Genomic DNA, 22,027 nt, shown 5'->3' with positions numbered 1-22,027 from the left:
GATTATTTACCTATGGATGTTAAATACATGATATAATACATGATTAATCACAAACCTCTCTGAAATATGGTATTAAGAAATAGGATGAACAGCTATACTCTAAGTCTACACTCATTAGACTTTCATTTAAAGGGAATGTTTTCTTTTAAAATACTATAATTAAGTTCAGTTTTAATTATACCATTTAGCATAGATGTCTCTAGAATGCTTTTTAAGGCAACTGTTCATTATAAATGTTTTCTCAGACATTTAATATGTATTTTATGTTTCTTTCACTTTGTTTTCCATAACATAATATCATTCGTTGTTGAGATCAGAGCATAACTTCTAAAGATTTCAGTCACCAGTTCGAGAAAAACCATTACTGCACTTGATATTTGAAAGTGCACCAACTCTGAAAGTGAGATGCTCTGGGGGAGTATTAAATGTTTGGTACCGTACAAGAGGCTGACATCATCTTGGGGATGTTGCCAGAAGATATTTGAAGTGTCAAGTGCTAAAGAATTTTAGTGTCTGCTGACAGTCTCTGATTTCTCTTATTCTGGCAAGTGTATGAAAAGACAGAGTAAAAAGAGTACATATATTTAGAGTTTCAAAAATGCTTTTCCAATATAGTTAATGATTGCAATAGCTAATACTCATTTGTATTTACTATAGATATCATTCCAAAACACAAGAATTACTCCAAAAGTCAATGTGTAATAAATGGCTTGTAATTTTAATAATGCATAAAACAATTTTGAACTGAAAGAAATCTTTGGAGCTCATCTAACCTTAAACTCGAGTTTACAAATGAAGACACTGAAGCCAATATTCTTAGTCACTTATCCAAAAATCTAATACATCTTGTCTACTAATCTTTGCAATATGTCACAATCATAAATTTTGGCCCTATTCTGATCTTTTTCACCAAAATTATTGTTTTCACAGTTCATTAGAAACCAATAAATGAACAGCCAAATACCAATGATGAAAACCCAACTATGGAGTTGCCTTATAATTCTAATGTATATCCCTGTTTTAGTAAAAAGAATAAATTTTAACACAATCTTAGCTCATTATATAAAAGTACATTTCCAAGTTCACTGTGTGGTAGAAATGCTTTTATATTTATTTCTGTTTCCTTTTGCAAAAGTAAAGTATCTCTTGCTTAATGTAAATGTTTTTCCTTTGTTACTATGTTTCTGATTTTGTATATCCAATGTCTTTGTAAATACAGATACATAAAAAAGAAAAGGAAAACTAACCATTGTCATTCAAGAAGATGAACTGGATTATAGTTTGTCATTTTTTTTTTATATACCTGGTCTTGTGCAAGACCGAATCCTATCTTTGTTTTTAATAACTGTGTAGCAAGAATTCTTAATTAAGTTCTTTTCAATAATATTACATCTACTTTCAAGTTTTTAATTGCTTAGAGATGGCTCTGCAAAACGGCTTGTAAAAGAAGACACGGAACTGAAAAACAAACATTTAAGATAAAAGCGACACAGTTAACTGTGTCTGAAGTACTGACTAAAAAATCTGTAAAGCTAAGTACATATATATCTCTTTTCTTCATAAAACATAGTAGCAATTCAAATCTAAAGATATTATCACTTACAATATTACTATAGACAATTTAGTCTGGAAAAAAACCCACAATCAGTAAACTGAAAAACTGTAAAAATCAGACATTAATTTTTGTCATGTAGTCAATAACACTGTTAAATGACTAGATTTTCAATCAAGTATTTTGGTGTTATTTATAGATGTAAAATAAAGGCTTACTTTATTTTAATATATATGGATAAAGTAACTTCTTAAGTCAAATTAGTTAAAATAGTACTCGGGCCTTGAAATAGTCAAGAATTTTATTTTTATGGATATTTACATATGTGTATAATTTTACAATGACTCAAGCTTTAACCTTTGTGAGCTTGACCTTCTCAGATTCCAGTCATTAATGTATAATCTGGAATGCCTTGTTGCATTTTTTTTTTACAATTTCTAAATTTATTTAATTTGAACCATAGGGGATTGGTGAACAAATACTCTTCAAAGTAATATTTTGTCACATGATATATGAGTATATCAAATGGAGCCCTAAATTTCTCAACAACAAGTGAATTTGTCTGTGCTGAATCTGTTTCATTATACTGTTATAATTTCAGAAGGAGTTTACAGGAATGGCCCTGAAAACTATAAATGACATACACACACACACACACACACACACACACACTTAAAAATGGAGTAAATTTTATTTAAATGGGAAAAAAACAAGATTTATTTCTCTGTAGAATAATGCAAGACATTTCCTTTCCATCACATGTTTTGAAAATAGCTGTTTTTTAATTGTGTTTCTGAAGGAATTCTCCTCATCTAGTTAATTAACACATTCATCAACTCACTTTGTGTGTGTGTGTGTGTGTGTGTGTAAACATTTACATTAAGTTCTAATCTCTTAGAAAATTTCAATTATACAATCTAGTATTATCAACTATAGTCATCATGTTTTACATTAGACTCTCAGACCTTTTTCATCTTCTAGCTGTAAATAGCTGTTTTTAGTAGAGCTTTGTTCATTGTATTTTAACATAGATTTTATTTTTAATTTTCTGGCCACTTTTTATTTATCTTTACTACCGGTGAGAGACTTTAGCCAGAAAATAATTGCTGTGCAAATGAACTAAAAATGTATTAGAGACCTTCTCTACAACATAGTGCCTATAGATAACAATACAGTATCATGCTCTTCAAAATTTGTTATACAGGTAGATCACATGTTAAATGTTCTAACCACAAAAAACAAAAACAAAACAAAGGGACACATGGAAACTTTAAGGGGTGTTGGACATATTTATAACCTTGATTGTGGTGATGTTTTCACATGTGTTTGCATATGTCCCAACTATTCAATTAATATTAATTAATTATACAATTAATTAATTAATTAATACAATAAACAATTAAACTATATAATTAATATTAATTAATATACATTAAATGTCTTTTTTGCATATCAATTATATATCAATAAAGCTGTTAAAAAGAAGGATTAGATTTTTATCCCCTACATTTTCTTGACTGATATCTGAATGCTCCATTGGAATTTTAATCAACAAAAGCCAAAACATGTCCAAAATTGGGTTTTTGTTATGTAACAACTCGAGCTTGCTAGGTAGGTAGATCTTGCTACAGTACAAAAAAATCCCTCAATCTCCATGCTTTAAAAAGCAAGGATTCTCACTTGTGGGTTAAAGGAGTTTGCTCCACATTGTCTCCCTAGGAACCAGGACTCCACTATTTGGGTCATTGTCAAATTCCATGCCAGATGGACAATTGTGCACTTATGTGACACATGTCACATCACTAATATTTTTTTGGCCAAAGAAAGTCCCTTAGCCATACCTATCTTCAAAGAGACGTGTAATTCCATTAAATATGTAGAAGGAACAGTTCTTCTTTTACTTTTACTAAATAAAATAAAGTGATATCTCTAAAAGAAAATCAAGGCATTTAAAGTTAGCATACTGTCTTTAAGGAAAGCTTAGTAAAATGTTGAAAAATCTAAGGTCAGAGAAGTATGAATTTAAATGCTTATGCTTTTGATTATCTGTGTGTGTGTTTCAGAAAATCATTCAATGTCTCTAAATCTGTCTCCATATCTAAAATATGTGTTAATACTTTACTGCTTTGTACGTGATTACAAAAATTAAATACGACAATCTATGAAAAATGCATGACACACAGTAGTCTATATGTTACAACATAATGATAATGCATAGTAGGTACTAAAATGGCAATTACTTTTATTTAGTTATCATTACTACAATAATAACTATATTTTATCTGAAATTCACCAAGGAGTATATAGTAAGTCCAGGGTTCATAGTTTAGATTATTCAGGGCTACAACATAGTAAATTGGGCAGTTTAATTCAAGAAGTATTTCTCTTTAGTTGTTATTATATAGAGGATTGTGTTAGATACAGAGAATACAAAGATAAGTGAGATTTAGTGTTATACATAATTTCAAGTAAATTTTTAAGGTAACATTATTAAATGTTCTGCTAAGGAGTTACATAAAAGCTACAAAAAAAGAGGAACAGGGGAGGTAACCAATTTGGTTACTTGAAGAAAGAATTAGTAAATGGAGAAAAACTTGGAGCAAAATATAAGGCAGCGGATCAAGACAGATGGATATATTTATGGTCATAATATGTGCATCTATTACCTATTTCCCTTTCTTTGGATTTCCAGCTAGTATGATGCATAAAAGACTGTGATTATAAACTATGATAATAGTATAACTATCAAATCTCAGTAAATACAGGACATATTTGGCACTTCATAAAAAGACAGAAAAGGAAAGATTTTGAAAATAAAATTTGTTAATTTTGTAGAAAAGTATTCATTTAATTTGGAGTTGAAAGAATCAATATCATCCTATTTCTACTCAAGCTAATTCCAATGTCATATTCATTTATTAAAACTATATTATTACATTTAATTTTATGTAGATTTATATTATACAATAGTAATGTGAGCTCCTCTACCTACTAAAAAGATTTATTCTCTAGACAATAGGGTTTTCTTCAATTAGTCATCACTGTGCTGGGAACAGCATTGGTGTTAAATATCAGAGGTGGTCATATATCCAATTCTTTCTTTTTTTTTTAAGATTTTATTTACTTATTTGACAGAGAGAGAGAGAGAGAGCAAGACAGGGAACACAAGCAGGGGGAGTGGGAGAAGAAAAGCAGGCTTCCTGCTGAGCAGGGAGCCTGATGCGGGGCTCGATCCCAGGACCCCAGGATCATGACCTGAGCTGAAGGCAGTCGCTTAACTGACTGAGCCACACAGTCACCCCCATATATCCAATTCTTATTACTATTTCTTGCTGAGAAAAAGAGTGACAATCATAAACATGGAAAAACTATGGATGAATGGACTTGGGGATTTTGATTTGACAAAATATCCCCAAATTATTTTGAGTGTTTTGGTCTAAGAAAAATATTTTGTCAAGCAACATTTCTTATCGCTTTATCTTGTTAAATAAAATTTAAAACATATGGCCATAATTACTCACATACATCTTAGCAAAACTTTGGTATTAAAAAAGTTTTTGAATTCTGTGTAGATTTATGAGTTACATCCTTTTACAAAGGTTTTTATAACATTTTAACTGGGAATTGGGATTTAAATAATGAGAGACTTTAAGCTATTTAGAATCTCTTGAAGTCCAGTAAGATGGGGAATGATATGCTCATCAACTAATATATCAGTGGATTTACATATGGACAAGACAGATGGATATATCTATGGTCATAATATGTGCATCTGATTCATAAGCCTGTCTGGCAGAACGTAAAGAAAATTGAAACTATAGTCACAAGACAAAAGTTGAAATCCAGACTCTGCTTTTTAATTCTCTAAGCTTTAGTTTTCTCCTCTATATAATAGAGACATTGATTTCTATTCCACAGAATTGGAAATCCACAGAATTGTTTTGAACATTAAGTTAGTAAACTACATTACAATAATACGTGATGCCTTGTACAGGGAAAGCATATATGAAGTTCTCTTTGAATAAAAAGACATACTGTGGAATTTTGTGGGTTAAAACTTGATATTATATACCAGAAATCCTATATTTCAGTATTTCTATGTATTGTTTAACTATCTATCCATCTATTTATCTATCCTGTCTTGTACTAAGATTTTCAGAGCTCATTCTGTTGATAGTTTTATATATTCCTGAGATGGACAGCACCACGGCCAGTGAAATTCTTATATATAAATGGACTGGCTGTGTGGTTATTCAGTGCTTCCCTCCTCCTCCCTTTTAAATACCTTTATGTCAGGCAGAAAACCATGTCCCCTTTACCAATGCCAGAGATGGATTCTCCAATTACATGGGAATAGCAAAAGCCATCCCATCCCAATGCTAGCCACTGGAAATTGAAGTCCAAATACTTTTGTCCACTGCACCTTGGTATCTGAGTCACCAAAGAAAACACAACACAGTCAACACTAAATGGAACAATACTTTTACTCACATTGAAAAGAGACAGAACAAGATCAACTTCAATGGTGTGTTTAAGTCCCTCATCATTAATGAGTGTTCCTGGCAGCTGATGTGGGGCAATTGGCCTATCTGCATTACTCTCATGCCCCTGCAGAAGGACCTGACCCTACTTCTGTGGAGGATGTAACACTGAAAGCTGGGGCATACCTGATGTCCACTGACATACACACAGGTAGGACAAAGAAACACCCATTGACCATGAAATCAGAAAAAGATATTCCAGCATAAGGTACAGGTCCAGTACAGGCTGTGTGAGCTCTTTATGTGGTAAGAAAGTGCTTGGTAAGAAAGTGCTCAGGCCCCAAATCGATTGTTATGTGGCTGAATGAATATCAATGAACTGTGCACACGAGACTACCTTTCCCAACATTTAAAATTGGATTTTGGTTGGGCGCCTGGGTGGCTCAGTTGGTTAAGCGACTGCCTTCGGCTCAGGTCATGATCCTGGAGTCCCAGGATCGAGTCCCACATCGGGCTCCCTGCTCAGCGGGGAGTCTGCTTCTCCCTCTGACCCTCTTCCCTCTCGTGCTCTCTATCTCTCATTCTCTCTCTCAAATAAATAAATAAAATCTAAAAAAAAAAAAAATAAAAAAAAATAAATAAATAAAATTGGATTTTGGTCAATAAAAGATGCAGTAATACATGAATAGAAAATTTAAAAAAAAACAGGTTTATCACTTAGATGAAAACTATATATATATATATATATATATATATCCTGATAAATTTGGACAATCAGGGATTTGTATGTGTCTTTTTGAATATGTATTTTAAAAACATTTTTACAAATTTGAGAATGTGGCATATATAAAATTTAAACTGCAATTTAGAGGACAAGTAAATACCCCTTTAATTTTAGGGAGCACATTTCTCTGCTAAGTGATTTAACCTGAACAAATTTTAACATCCTCTTTTATATCTTTTTCATGCATGTAAGTCCTCCAACATCAGTGAACTCCCATTGACTTCAATATGCACAATTTAATTGAAACCTCTGAATGCCCAACCCCTACTAACATAAATTGAAGAAAAAAAATAATTAGTTTCAGTGGGAGTTATATGAATGTACAGATTGCAGATTGGAGCCAAATCAGAGTCATTATTCATTTTCACAGTTTTGATTGTCTTCCAAGTTAGAATCAAGGTCTTATTTTTAAAACAAAACAAGAAAAATAGGATACCCATTCTTACTGTGTATATGTTAGGGATGAGATAAAGAGCCTGCCTTGTCTCCCTTTCAACTTGTGTCTGTTTTTTTAACAGATCATGAAGAAACAGTATACAATATATGAAGTCTGATCTTACCCTGAGGAGAATCTCTGGATAAAATACATTTCTTAGAGGATTTTCTCGTTTTTCTTTTCTAATGATATTGTAAGTGAAGTTAGTAGCTTTACTGAAGCCTTTTATTTAGAATGGAGATTAAACATGAAGCCAATCAGATACCATGAACCATGCAACTAAATTGAATTGATATATTTTATTGAGCAAACTAATATTTAAGTTAAATTTTATTAAGATATCATTTATGTTCATTTTAAAAATCAGAGAAACTTGAACTAATAATCCCAAGTGTTCTTTTTGAGATTTGACGAAATACATTTTTTCAAAAGGTGTCATTATCTTTGTCATAAGTAAAATGGCCAAATATAGGAAAAAGCTAGAGAAAAATTTCAAGTCTTAAAATCTTATTAATACAATTTATAAAAGTAAAAGCCCTGAAAAAATTTAAGCCTTGGCATATTTACACACAATATTGTCTTTAAAAAATGCTATTGATTTTCTTTTAAATTTTGACATATTTGCTTTAGGTTATTACTTTAAAATACACATCTTAGAATAAAATACGTGGAGAAAACCTTAGATAAAACATAAAATGCTATCCTACATCAAACAACTTTATTAGTTATGCAACTCAAAGTACATTTGTCAAATAAAACATGCTTGGCTTGGCTAATGGTTAGGAACCAAGTCATTTATAAAATAAAAATGGCATAACATTATTTCTGGATGACTACTTTAACCAAAAGAACTAAAAGTATTACTGAGAAGTTGATGGGATTTTAAAGCAGTTAAATAAATAATGAAGTAGAAAAATGATGATAAATTGGCAACATAATAGAAAGAATAATGTTATTTTCTGATTAATATATCATAACTGCATATGTATTACAGTAAATAGTAATGGGCACTGCTTTGAAATTTTTCATATTGTTATTGTGCTTATGACACAATATATTAAAGCACTTATTTCTTCCCAATACTACCTTTTTTCTCCTCAAAATGAAAACTAGTATTTCTCTGAGACCTATGTGTTGAGAATTTTTCATTTATTTTGATGGGACATATATGTCTCTATCCTGAACATTTTCTTCCCTATAAAAACAAACACCTGTAATAGAATTAGCCCATAATGTGCTATAGGGAAGGTTTCACAATTATTTTAAAACTTTCATAGTTACCTTTATTCTGTTGCATCAATCCTAATTACTGCAAATCCTTGTACAGATATCATTTCCAGCTAGTAAATCATGGGAATACATTCTTTCTTAAAAATCAAAGGATTGGAACCAAGTGTAATGATCTTGTATGTTCAAAAATTTATGCTATAACCGTTAGCTATACTAACTTCAGGCCAGTGGCCCTGAAACCTAAAACTAGCTCTACATCCCAAATAAAAGTCTGTTGGCACAAGATAAATAATTCCCCTGAGGACACAATTTCTTCAGAAGATGCAGTTTGTCTTAAGTATATGCTGATAATTCTAAAAAACTGTAACACATCTGCTTAGTTCTTTCCAAAGTAACTAACTACAAACAGAAGTTAGAGCAGAACATTTTGTACAATTGTGAAAAAAGACCCATAATTCACATGGGTTGAGTTTATGTGGTCTACTCACAGTTTTCATGAAGACCCAACAAATAATTTAGCTAACTTATAAAACAATTTATTACTAACTTTGTTTCAACTTTTTTTATAAAATGAAAGGAAAGGAATAGTGTTTTGTACAGAACCAGATCTTGAATTGCTATATAAACATAGATTGAAGGTAGATAAAATTCTCATCCCCAAAGCCAAAAGTCTGGCCAGAGAAATAAATGGTAAAAACAAGCCCGGATCCTAAGTTTATTGTTGGAATTGCAACAACGAGTACTCCTCTCTTATCAGGGTCTGGCTCTATATATGAGAATTTCTTAGTAGAGGGAGGTAAGAAAAAACATTTCTTTCCTTCAAGTTTTATGAGAGAGTTTATAAAAGTATTAAAAGGCTGGTTTCTTGCTTCCTTAAATAATATTGCTCATAGCACTGATTGCTGCCAAAAGTCTACTGTTGACTCTCAAGAAACAGTAAAATTAAGCCCTTATCTCTTTACACCAGAAGTCTTCTTCCCAGTGTTTTTACTTAGAAGTCATAAGCTTATGTGTTTTGGCCTCGACTAGCTGTGAAAATCTCTTACAATCTTCAACCATTGGCTCTGATGCATATTTATACACTAGCCACATTTGTTTAGATTTACCACTGAGTCTGATGAAATAATTTTGTGCTAATATTTCTTTGTTTTGTTTTGAGTGATGAAGTCAATAATCAAACATAGATTAGTGTTAAAATTGGAATCCTGTAAGGTAAAGTTTTCCTGAGTGCAGTGTGATATGAGATATTTCCCATGATACCAAAGAATCAACTACTAGGCTGCCAACTGGAACATATAATGAAGGCTGCAAAAGACACAGTATTTGTGGTATTTCTATCATTTAGCATTGCCATATCAGGTCGTGAGTCTGAATTGGTTGCAGTGCCTATTGAGACTACCTAAACTCTAGATAACTGGAAGGAGGTGATGTGGAGGATTTTAACTCAGTTTGAATCAAATTAAAACTGACTCATTTCTAGGCCAGACTATAATTCTAGATTCCTGAAATGTTGAAACTGGAGAATACATCAACTATCAGTTAATTCTGCTATTTCCAAATTTGGATTGGTATTAGAATCACTTAGGGAGATTTATTATAATCATCATCATCATCATCATCATCATCATCATCATTTTTAGAGATCTTGTGGACATGATTCAATTAACATTTTTTGTTGCCTGGTGTTGTTGAATGAAAAACATCCCCAAGTTCAGAGGATTAAAATAACTTCAATTATTATATTGCATAATAGTATTTGTTGGCTGGGGCTCAGGTGGGTGTTTTTGTTTGTTTGTTAGTTTACCCTGCTAGTCTCACTTATGGCCTCTCATTAGCAGCATGTAATTGGGATAATGGCTGGAGCTGGCCCGTTCAAATGGTCTCTCTCCATAGGGACTTTTCAACACAGAGTCACCAAGAATGGGACCTGGAAATCTGTATGTTACTTAAAAAGACATTTTCATAAGTGATTTTGAATCAGTGAAGAAATGAATAAGGAAATGAGAACATGTATCCAGACAGGCTCAATATCATGTAGAAGGCACCAGAGCTAGTTAATGATGAGGCTAAATCTAGAACTCAGATCTTTGGATATTTTGGACCTGACCTTGTTTCTCCGTATTATTCCATATTTTTATGTTGCATATAGACTAGTGAGGGCTTACTATACTGAGTAATACCATAGGACCATGCATGGCACCATACACTGATATGCCATAATTTTAAATCTATTGTAGAATTATAGATTTTTTTGATGGATAATAAATTTCTAAGTTCATGACTGTGTATGTATTTGTGTGTATGTGTGTGTGTGTGTACGTGTGAGACTGTGTTTGTGAACACCTACCTGAAGATCCAGAAAATGCTTTCATTCTTTGGATATGATTCAATGTTGAGTTCCAGTCCATTGGTGTTGGTTGGGATCTTTAGTTTCTCTGTGCCTTCTCCTTTAGCAATCATTTTGGGCCATACATTCATATTTTCACTTGCATTCTTTTAAGGTTAGAACCTATACCATTAGCAACAATTCAGAAATCTCAATGCCCCAAATGTAGGCCTACCGTAGCAAGAGGATTTTCCTCAACCCATGATGAAGTCCTGCCTAGAGTCCTGTCCCATGTCCAAAGAATGACTTTTTCACAGTAAGATTTACAATGACAGTATTCTTTGTCTTTATGAGAAATCAGACCAATACCTTCAAATGCATGGGCATCCTTTGCTCGCCTCTCTCAAACACCAGAACACAACTATCCAACATCTAAGCTACTAATAACAAATTAAACAATCCCATTTACTCATGTTTCATAAATTTTCCTTAATGTCAAGGTGAAGTCTAGATCACCACCTCCAGTTTATCTCTAAACCATTCCTTGAAAAAGACCAGGAAATTAAACACACAAGAACCAAAAATAATACTGGTATAAAGAAGCCTAACTCAAGATTAAGACAAATAAGCAATTCTAAAAAAAGAAATACTTTATTTAGAATAACTCTGCCCATCAGAAACAAGTATTTTTGCTGTTAAGCAGACTAATTTAGCATATTAGATGGAAAAGCCCCAAATATTGCCAATAGAAGAGGCTTCTACTCCTCACACCTAGCCAGCTTTCCTTTCCTTCCAGGCACATGGGCACATTACAATTCCTGTTCTTCCGACTTAGGCAGAGCCAAGTGCCTCATTTTAGCCAATGCATTGTAGGAAGATACAGAACAAGTGTAAGACTTCACTGACTTTTTCCTATCCCAGAACAACCATATCAACTTTTTATTGAGATAGAACAAAACTGGTATAGTCTGGATCACTGAATAATACAACGGAATATAGTTTCCCTGGAGCATCTCCCAGACTTCAAATACTGATGAGAAATAAAAAATTTCCTTTTTTGTGTTGCTGAGATTTTGATGAGTTTTATTTGTTTGTTTTGCCTGTAATATATCCTAACCTACTCCAACTAAGGAAAGCCCATTGTAGAAGAGTTTGGCTTTTCCTTCCCAAACTTAAATAATAATTACAACGGTTTGTCTAGTGGCTGTTCTTAAAAGTAAACTGAGTTCTTCTTTGGTATCCCAAAACATGTTCTACGGCTGCTATCATAACACTTACATTGCTCTAGGGTGGAGAAGGACATAAAGGGAATGATGGGGGCTATTAGTAATAGTTTGTTTCGTGATCTGGGTCTTGTTCACAGATGTGTGTATACATTGTAAAGTTCATCAATGCTGGCTACACATGTTGTTCATTAAAAAGTTGTCAATCTGTATACTTAAAATTTGTATCCTTTTCTAAATAAATCTTTTACTTTATTAAAAGGTTTACCAACAAATAACTTTTAAAACCATACAAATATAACATTGTTTTGCTTATATTTTCTTCAAAGCTGCCTCCCAAAATTATAGAATTTTTGAGGTTTCAAATATTAGATTATTCTCTTTAAATCCCCAAATCCTAGGGTTCAATTTATCCCTGCAAAGATTAATAATTTTTCTTAGGGATACTGGAGGAAAAAAAAAGTGGGGAATACCCCTGTGTCACATATAAACTGGAAAAATTGAGAATTCCTTAAGACCTAAATAAAATCAGCTTGAACTTCCATTACATTCCCCAAGATTTCTGCGAATTCTTGGGAATAGTACATTTGTACCATCTGTAACTCTGGACTTCTGATCCCATACACTTTGTTTAAGTTATGGCTCCTATAACATGCTTTATGTGCCATTTCTCTTCAGAGATGAATTAAGTTAGGTATAGAACTCAGCCATTTGCTTAATTAAAAAACACCAACAACAATGAATTGTTTGAACATTACATCAAAAACTAATGATGTACTATACGCTGGCTAACTGAACATAAAAAAACACAAACAATGACATCATCATCAACAACAACAACTACAAAAACAACTAATACTCCAAATTCTCAGGAGACACCCAAGTGTGTAGAAAGTGCCTGAAGACTAGTGGACTAGCCTGAGAGTGAGAAACTCCTGGGGGCTACAGTCTTAGAGGAGCACAGACTTTTATGGATTTTACCTGCAGATACCCCAATATGGTCTCATGGATCTGAGAAAGATCTTCTGGCTCTGGCAGGGAGAAGGACCAAGAGTGTTTCCCATAACAAAGACCTAGGTGAAAAGATTTTACTTGAGCCTTATTCCAGCTGCAGAAGGGCATTTCTCCCTCTTTCTTAATACCCCCCACAGCCCCACCTTCCCTGTCCTACATAAGAGAAAAAATAAGCCATGTCAATGAGGAAGCACTTGTGAAATTCACAGCCTAGAGTCACAGGCCTATTACAAGTCTGAGATGTAATCATGAGGTTATAGGATGTTTCTCCTCTCCGACACCTTAGCACTACAACAACAGGGTTGCAGTATAACAACAGATTACATCTAAAAGAGCTGGGGGACACAGACTATGTATGAAGAGGAGTCCTTGGGGAAATCCAAAATAAAGAGGGGGTGCAAAAACAAGGAACATAAGGGATTTGAAGACTCTGGAAACTACAGCTACAGCAAACATTAAACCTCCCCAACTCCTAGCCAGATAGACAAGAAACTTCACAGTGAAATTCTCTTTCTCTCAGTTCTTTTTTATCTGGTTTGTCATGTCGGGTATTCAACAAAAGAATACAAGATATGTCAAAGGCAAAAAAAAATCTGAATGAACAAAGTGAGCATCAGAACCAGACTCAGACATGAAACAGATGTTGGAATTATCAGACAGGGGATTTAAAATAACTATGATTAATAAGTGGAGGGTTCTAGAGCAAAAAGTAGACAATGTGCAAACACAGATAGGTACGTAAGCAAGAAGAAGAAAACTCTGAGAAAAATAAAAAAGAAAGCTAGAAATAAAAAATACTATAAGAGCAATTAAGAATGTTTGTTACGGGCTCAACAGTAAATGACAAGGAGAAAAAAAAAAAAGCGAGCTTAAAGAGAGGTCAGTAGGAAATTCCCAAACTGAAATCCAAAGACCAAAAAAAAAAAAAAAAAAAAAGTAAAAACCAGGACAAGATCTTCAAAATGTGGCAGAATTTCAAAAGATGAAAATACACATAATTGGAAAACCAGAAGGAGAAGATAGATGGAAGGAAGCAGAAGAAATATTTGATGTATTAATGCCTGAGAACATAACAAATTAATTATAGACACCAAACCAGAGTTACAGCACACTCAGAAAACATCATACCGGATAAATACAAAACAAAAGAAGACAACAACAACAAAATTGCACTGAGGTATACCATATTCAACTGTGGGAGACATAAGACACAGCAAAAGAACGGGAAAGCAGCCTGAGGACAAACATAAGCCTCTGACCCCTGCGGGAGCAAGGAAAAGAATCACAATGGGTATTTAATAAAAAAACCCAAAGTCTGAAGAAAGTATGCAAAGGACAAAAAAAAGCACCAGTAACCTAGAATTCTATATTCAGGGAAATTATCCTTCAAAGGTGAAGGACAAAGACATTTTCTGAAAAACAAACAAACAAACAAACAAACAAAAAAAAAACACAACACAACAAAACAAAAAACACCTGAGGGAATTCATTACTACTAGACCTCCCCTGTAGGAAATCTTTAAAGCTCTTAGGCAGAAGGAAAATGATTTAGGACAGAAGCTCGTCTACAAAAAGAAAGAAAAAATAGAGAAGTAATAAACAGAGGTAAAATAAGATCTTTTATTTTTCTTATTCTTAATATATGTAAAAGATAAATGTTTATTTATTTACTAAAGATTTTATGTATTTATTTGAGAGAGAGAATGAGAGACAGCACGAGAGGAAGGTGGGTCCGAGGGAGAAGCAGACTCCCCGCGGAGCAGGAAGCCCGATGCAGGACTCGATCCCGGGACTCCAGGATCATGACCTGAGCGGAAGGCAGTCGCTCAACCGACTGAGCCACCCAGGCGCCCCAAAAGATAACTGTTTATTTAAACAAAACTAGTAGTACATCTAGACAGTGGAATGTTAAACACAGATTAATGTACTGGAATATTGTAGGATAGGAATAACAGAAGTGAATGACAGCAATGTTATAAGGGAAGGGAGGGGAGAAAGTAGGAATATTTTAAGTATCTGCTCTATTTGTGAAGTGATAGTGTTATTTGTAGTTAGGCTTAGAATATTTAAAGAATATATTTTGGAAGGAGATCAACGTAAGCCATAAACAGCAGAAGAAAAGAAATAATAAAACTTGAAACAGAAACCAGTGAGACTGAACACAGAAAAACATAGAGAAAATCAACAAAACCAAAGACTGGTTCTTTGAAAAGATCAATAAAACTGATGAATCTCTAGCCCAGATAACCAAGAAAAAAAGAGAGAGAGGGAAAAAAAAAAAGAAGAAATTACCAAAATCAGAAATACAAGAGGGTAATCACTACTAACCTTATAGATATTAAAAGGGTAATAAAATAGTTCTCTAAACAACTTTTGCCCATTAATTTGATAACTTAGATAAAATGAACCAATTACTTGAAAGTCACAAAGTATCAAACTCATTCAAAGGGAAACAGGTCATTTGAATAGGCCTAAATCTATTGAATAAGTTGAATCAATAATTAATAACCTTCATATAAAGGAAGCATCAAACCTAAATTGTTTCCATAGTGAATTCTACCAAAATTTTAAGAAAGAAACAATACCAAGTTTCTGCAAATTTTTCCACAAAGTAGAAATGGTGGGAACATTTTTTTTAACTCAGTCTATGTGGTCAGAATTACCAGTATAATAAAACTAGATAAAGTCATTACAAGAAAGGAATTCTACACCTAATATAGCTCATAAACATAAGTGCAAAAATCCTGAACAAAATATTGACAAATCCAATCTAGTAATGTTTAACAAAAGTTATACACCAAGACCAAGTGGGATTTATTTCAGTTAAACAAGGCTGATTCAACATTCAAACATCAGTGTTATCTATCACATCAAGAGGCTGAAAAATAAGAACCATGCAATCATAACAATCACTGTGGAAAAAGTATTTGACAAAACCCAACACCATTTATGATAAAAATTCTCAGCTAACTTCTATTAGAGGGGGACTTTCTCAATTCGATAAGGAATATCTATCAAACAAAAACCTATTGCTAACTTTATACTTGATAATGAGAAATTGGACATTTTCCCTTTATGACTGGGAACAAAGCAAGAATATCTGTTTCATTGCACCCACTCAGCATTACACCTAAAACTAATGTAACATTATGTGTCAACTATACTTCAATTGAAAAAATTAAAAATCTTATGGCAGAGTCATAGCAAGTATAGTAAGACAATAAAAAATAATAAAATAAAATAAAATAAAATAAAATAAATAAAATAAAAGGTAGACTGGCAAGGAAAACAAAACGTATTAGCAGATCATAGGAGACATGATTGTCTCTGCAGAAAATACTGAAGAACTGACCAAAAACTAAACAAAAACAAAACAAAACAAAACAAAACCTCTGGAACTAATATGTGAGTATAGCAAAGTTGTAGGATATAAGGTTATTATATAATAAAAATAATATGTAATGTCAATCACTTTCCTATATGCCAGCAATAAACAATTAGAATTTGGAATTTTAAAAAAAGCACTATTTAACATAGATTTAAAAATAAAAAAAATACTTAGGTATAAATCGAACAAAATATGTGTAGGATTTGTGTGGAAATTTTAAAACTCTGATGAAATAAATAAAAGATCTAACTAAAAGGTAAGATATTCTGTGTTCATGGATTAAAAGACTTAATGATTGTTTAGATGTCAATATTCTCTAACTTTATCTAGGGATAAATGTAGTATCAATCAAAATCCCAGTGAGCTTTCTTGTTTATATTGACAGACTGACTCTAAAGTTTATGGTTAATGGCACAGACATAGAATAGTATACATAGTGCTGGAGAAGAAGATGCTCTAATCCACCTGATTTTGGGGCTTCTTATAAAATTACAGTAATTAAGATAATGTGGTATTGGTAAAAGTATATACATGTAGATTACAGAAAATAATAGAGAGCCCAGAAATAGACCAACAATAATATAGTCAATTAATCTTTGACAAGGGAGCTAAGGCAATATAAAGGAGAAAAGATACTCTTTTAACAAATGATGCTGGAAAAAGTAGATATCAATAGGCAAAACTTAGAAAAAGATACTTTAGACTTCAGTAAACTTAAAAACTTCTGCTTTGCCAAAGACACTATTAAGAGAAACAAAAGACAAGCCACAGACTGAGAGAAAGTAATTTGCAAAAGGCAAAGAACTTATATCCAAAATATACAAAGAACACTTGGGATTCAAAGTAAGAAAGCAAACAGCCTAAATGAAAAAAGTGGGCAAATGCTCTGAAAAGACGCTTCCTCACGTGCTATATAAAGATGACAAAAAAGATGGGGCGCCTGGGTGGCTCAATCGTTAAGTGTCTGCTTTCGGCTCAGGTCATGATCCCGGGGTCCTGGGATTGAGCCCCGCATCGGGACTCCCTGCTCAGCGAGATGCCTGTTTCTTCCTCTCCCATTCCCCCTGCTTGTGTTCCCTCTCTCGCTGTGTCTCTCTCTGTCAAATGAATAAATAAAAAATCTTTAAAAATCTCAAAAAAGCAGTGAAATGACACTCAGCATCTTTTGTCACCAGTAAATTGTAAATTAAAGCAATTAAAAATACCACCACAAAACTATACACATAATCAAAATCCAGTAACACGTTAAAAACTCATTGCTGGCAAGGAAGCAAAACAACTGGAATTCTCATTCATTACCAGTGGAGATGCAACATGGTGCAGTCACTTCAGCAGACTTTTACAAAGCTACATGTAGTCTCACAATGAGATCTGGTTACTGTGTTCTAGGTGTACATCCGGCTCATTTGAAAACTGACACCCACATGAAAACCTGCAAATGAATGTTTACAGCAGTTGTATTCACACTAAAAACGGGAACCAAACAATAGGTAAATGGATAAACAAACTGTGGTACATCTACATGATTGAATATTATTTGGCAATGAAAAAAAGAGCTATCCAGAACCAAAAAGACATGGATGAATTTTAAATGAAAATTGATATAGAAATAAGTCACTCTGAATGGTCTACATACTATATAATCCCAATGATAGGACACGTGGAAAAGATAAAACTATAGTAACCCTAAACATTTCAGTGGTTGTCAGAGGCTCGGAGAGGGGAGAGGAGTGCTAAATAGGTGAAGCACAGAGATTCTTTTTTTTTTTTTTGAGTAGTAAAAATATTCTGTATGATACTATAATGGTGAATTCATGACATGATCCATTTATTAACACCTATAGGACTTTATAACACAGATTTTCTTTTAGTTTAGTGAGGTATTATGCACATTCATATGTATATAAGTGTTCATGATTATTATACATCTTTTTTTTTTTTGAAAGGGAGGGAGGAGGGGGCGGCAGAAGGGGCAGAGGGAGAGGGAGAGAGAGAATCTTAAGCGGGCTCCACGCTGGGCTCAATCTCACAATCCTGATATCATGAGTCAAAAAAAGAGTTGGACACTTAACCTACTGAGCCACCCAGGCACCCCCATGATTATTATACATCTCATAAAACTGGGTTCTAGATAATAATATTAAGATACTCTGACAAGTATTCAAGTCTGTAGTTCATAAAAACTGAGAGCTAAGCTTTCCGTTTGGTTTCACATTCAGTAATTTTATTAACTACTTAAACTAAGACAATAATACATCATTGTAGAAATTTAATGGGGTATAAATGTATTAGTTTCCTAATTGTTTTTAGTCAGTGTTAATATACAGTAACATAGATAATAAACACTATTCTTTGCTTAGCTGATACAGGTGATACTTTCAGTAACTGGCACTATTCTAATATTTACTGCTGTCTGCCACATCATTATGATAGAACTGTTTACCAAAATTCTACATCCTCTTATGTGATCATAGATTTCTGGTTATTATCTAACAATAATAGGTATTCCCTTTGATGTTACTAAGTAAACATCCATCACCAAGGTTGGGTGCACTACATAAAGCTCAATTTTAGAATTTTGTATGATCTAACTCCTTCTACTTTCTGTGTCTAAAATTACTAAATGTATGTAATTGTGACTGGATAATTTAATTTCAGTTAGCTACATATATCATATCAAAATAAGCCTTATACTGTAAAGTAAAAATAACAGTGTGAAATGGATCTAGATCTCTTAACTAGAATATTCTAAAATAGACTGCATAAAATCTACTGAAAATTTTAGGCACTGTTTTTTTAATGGCAATATCTGAATGTAAGTAACCAGTATCTAAATGAGTTTCACGTATGTGTTGTGATTGAAATTTTGTGCTCTGGCTCTGACTATGGCTGAGAACCAAGGCAGTTCAGCTGCTTTTTGCTCACACTTCGTTAACAAAAAATATGACAATTATTTTAAAACACAAGCATGGTCTCAATTAAAATTCAAAATCAGAATTCCAGTTGAAGACAGTAATAAAATATCTGAACTCAGTCTGGGGTCAAAATCTTCTCTTCAATCTCTACCCTCCTGCAGACTTGAAGACTATGTTGTGTGGGAACGGTGGGGATAGTATTAACTTGTGTAAAATGGTGTTTGGGATTCTACAGGGTCAATAGAGGCGAGGAGAGATAGGAAAGGTAAGGAAATAATTTTTAATTGAACCCCTGACTTCTTTTGTTGGCACACCTTTGCCCCTTAAGTGGTTTTCTCTAATGGGATATTTTCATGGATGCTTTGGGGTTTCCCTGCTGAATCTGTCATAAAGTAGTTATAAAAGCAATCAACAAAGAAATGTTGATTTTTAGCTTTCTCACATATATGAATTTTTATATATTTAAATTATTTAAATTTACATATAAGCATGTATATCATACACACATTATATATGAGATATATAACTGAACAATAAACCTGAAGAAATTGCTCAAAACTCAGCACAGAAAAAAATGAAGAACTAAAAAAAATGTGGGATGCCTGGGTGGCTCAGTCGGTGAAGCGTCTGCCTTTGGCTCAGGTCATGATCCCAGAGTCCTAGGATCGAGTCCTACATCGGGCTCCCTGCTCAATGGGAAGCCTGCTTCTCCCACTGTCTGCTGCTCCCCCTGCTTGTGTCCCCTTGCTCTCTCTCTCTTTCTGACAAATAAATAAATAAAATATTAAAAAACAAACAAACAAACAAACAAAAAAAAAAAACAAATGTGAAGGAGAGGTTAGGAGAAAAGGAGAGCAGAATGTTTCAGTTTAATACAAACCTAACAGAATTTCTACAATGTAAGACCAGGAAGAATGGTGTGGGCTACAGAAAATATTTGAAGAATTTCCCAGAATTGTTGAAAGACATGAATTCCAGATTAAAGAAACAAATAAATCTTGAGAAAGGGAAATGCAACTAAATCTATTCACGGAAGGCTGAAAGTAAAAATGCAGAACAGCAGAGGCAAAGATAGGCAAGCCAAAAAGGAACTATCTGGGGGCACTTGGGTGGCTCAGTCAGTTAAGCATCTGCCTTCAGCTCAGGTCATGATCCTGTGGTCCTGGGATCGAGCCCCACATTGGGCTCCTTGCTCAGTGGGGAGTCCCTCTCCCTCAAACTGCCCCTACTCTTTCTTTCTCTCTCTCTCTCAAATAAATAAATCTTAAAAAAAAGTATTTGCACTATATTTCATGGCTCCAGGTAATACAAATAATAAATTTATACTTTGGTAAGTCAAACACTGATTTAATGGTTGTAAATAACCACTTAAAAAAAGAACGTATAATTTGTAAGTTTCAAATCAATGAAGAAAACTGAAGGAGAGAGAAAACTTTAAATTCAGTCAGAGACAAAAGAAAACAATAGATTCCAAATCTCTCAGTAATCATCATAAATGTAAACTTATCAATTTGCAAAAGATGTAGAGTCTAACACTGGATGATAAAAAATATACAGCTGGCACTTAGTCTAAAAGATACAAATAAAAAATAATTAGATTAAAAAGTTAGAAGAAATTTTAAAAGTTTTACCAGGTACTTAGTAACAAAAAGATCCCAGGCAATGTGATAATAATATCATATGTTTTATCATATACATATCATATAGCAATATAATATCATACACATATACATATAGCAATAATAGGGCTTAGGCTATAAAGATCCCTACAAAAATAACAAAAAATATATTCTGAACTATTCTGAGCACTATAATGTTTACTGTTTGTGACACCGGAATTCTTATGTTGAAACCCTATTTGGAGGTGGGGTCTTTGGGAAGTAGTTAGGTCATAAGAGTGGAGCCCTCGCTCACTCACTTTCTGCCATGTGAAGATTCAAGGAGAAGTCAGCCCTTCTTGTAAACCAGAAATAGAGCACTCACCAAGAACCTGACCATGCTAACACCTTGATCATGGATTTCCAGCCTCCAGAACTGTAAGAATAAATGCCTTTTGTCTAGCCACCTAGTCTATAACAATTTGTTGTAACAGTCTGAGCTCAGACAAGAATAGACAAAGTATAATAGGAAGAAAAAGTGTATAGTACCTGTGAATAAATCTTTCAAAGAATACATAAGATTCACTGAAGAAATTCATTAAACTTTATTTATTGGATAACAGAAACAAAAGAAGAAATATATATAGAATGAAAGAGCTTTTCCACATATATGAATTCATACAGATAGAAAAACTAAATATAGCAAAGATGTTCATTTTCCCCAATATAATCTACAGTTAAAGCGAAATTCCAATTTTGTACCATGATACATAACTGAGCCAAAAGTCATATAAAAAATTAAATGCTTAAAAAAATTAAATGCTCAAAATATAAAAGTTGAAGTAGGCAGAGGAGACACAGCATGTTAATATTTATTATAAAATTATACTCACTATAAAATTACTGTTAAAAGTACATAAAGTTAAAAAAGGAATTATTTAATAATACACTGTATGTTAACTAACTCGAATTTAAATAAAAGCTAAACAAAAATATGAGTTATTTTTACAGGATTCCACTGAAGAGTGAGAAGTGTGTGTGTGTGTGTGTGTGTGTGTGAGAGAGAGAGAGAAAGATGTG

This window comes from Eumetopias jubatus, unplaced genomic scaffold (genome assembly GCF_037043125.1).
Source record: "Eumetopias jubatus isolate StellerSeaLion01/CBP00866 unplaced genomic scaffold, mEumJub1_p1.0 scaffold_8, whole genome shotgun sequence".
NCBI lineage: Eukaryota > Metazoa > Chordata > Mammalia > Carnivora > Otariidae > Eumetopias > Eumetopias jubatus.
Note: the sequence above shows the minus strand (reverse complement) of the source record.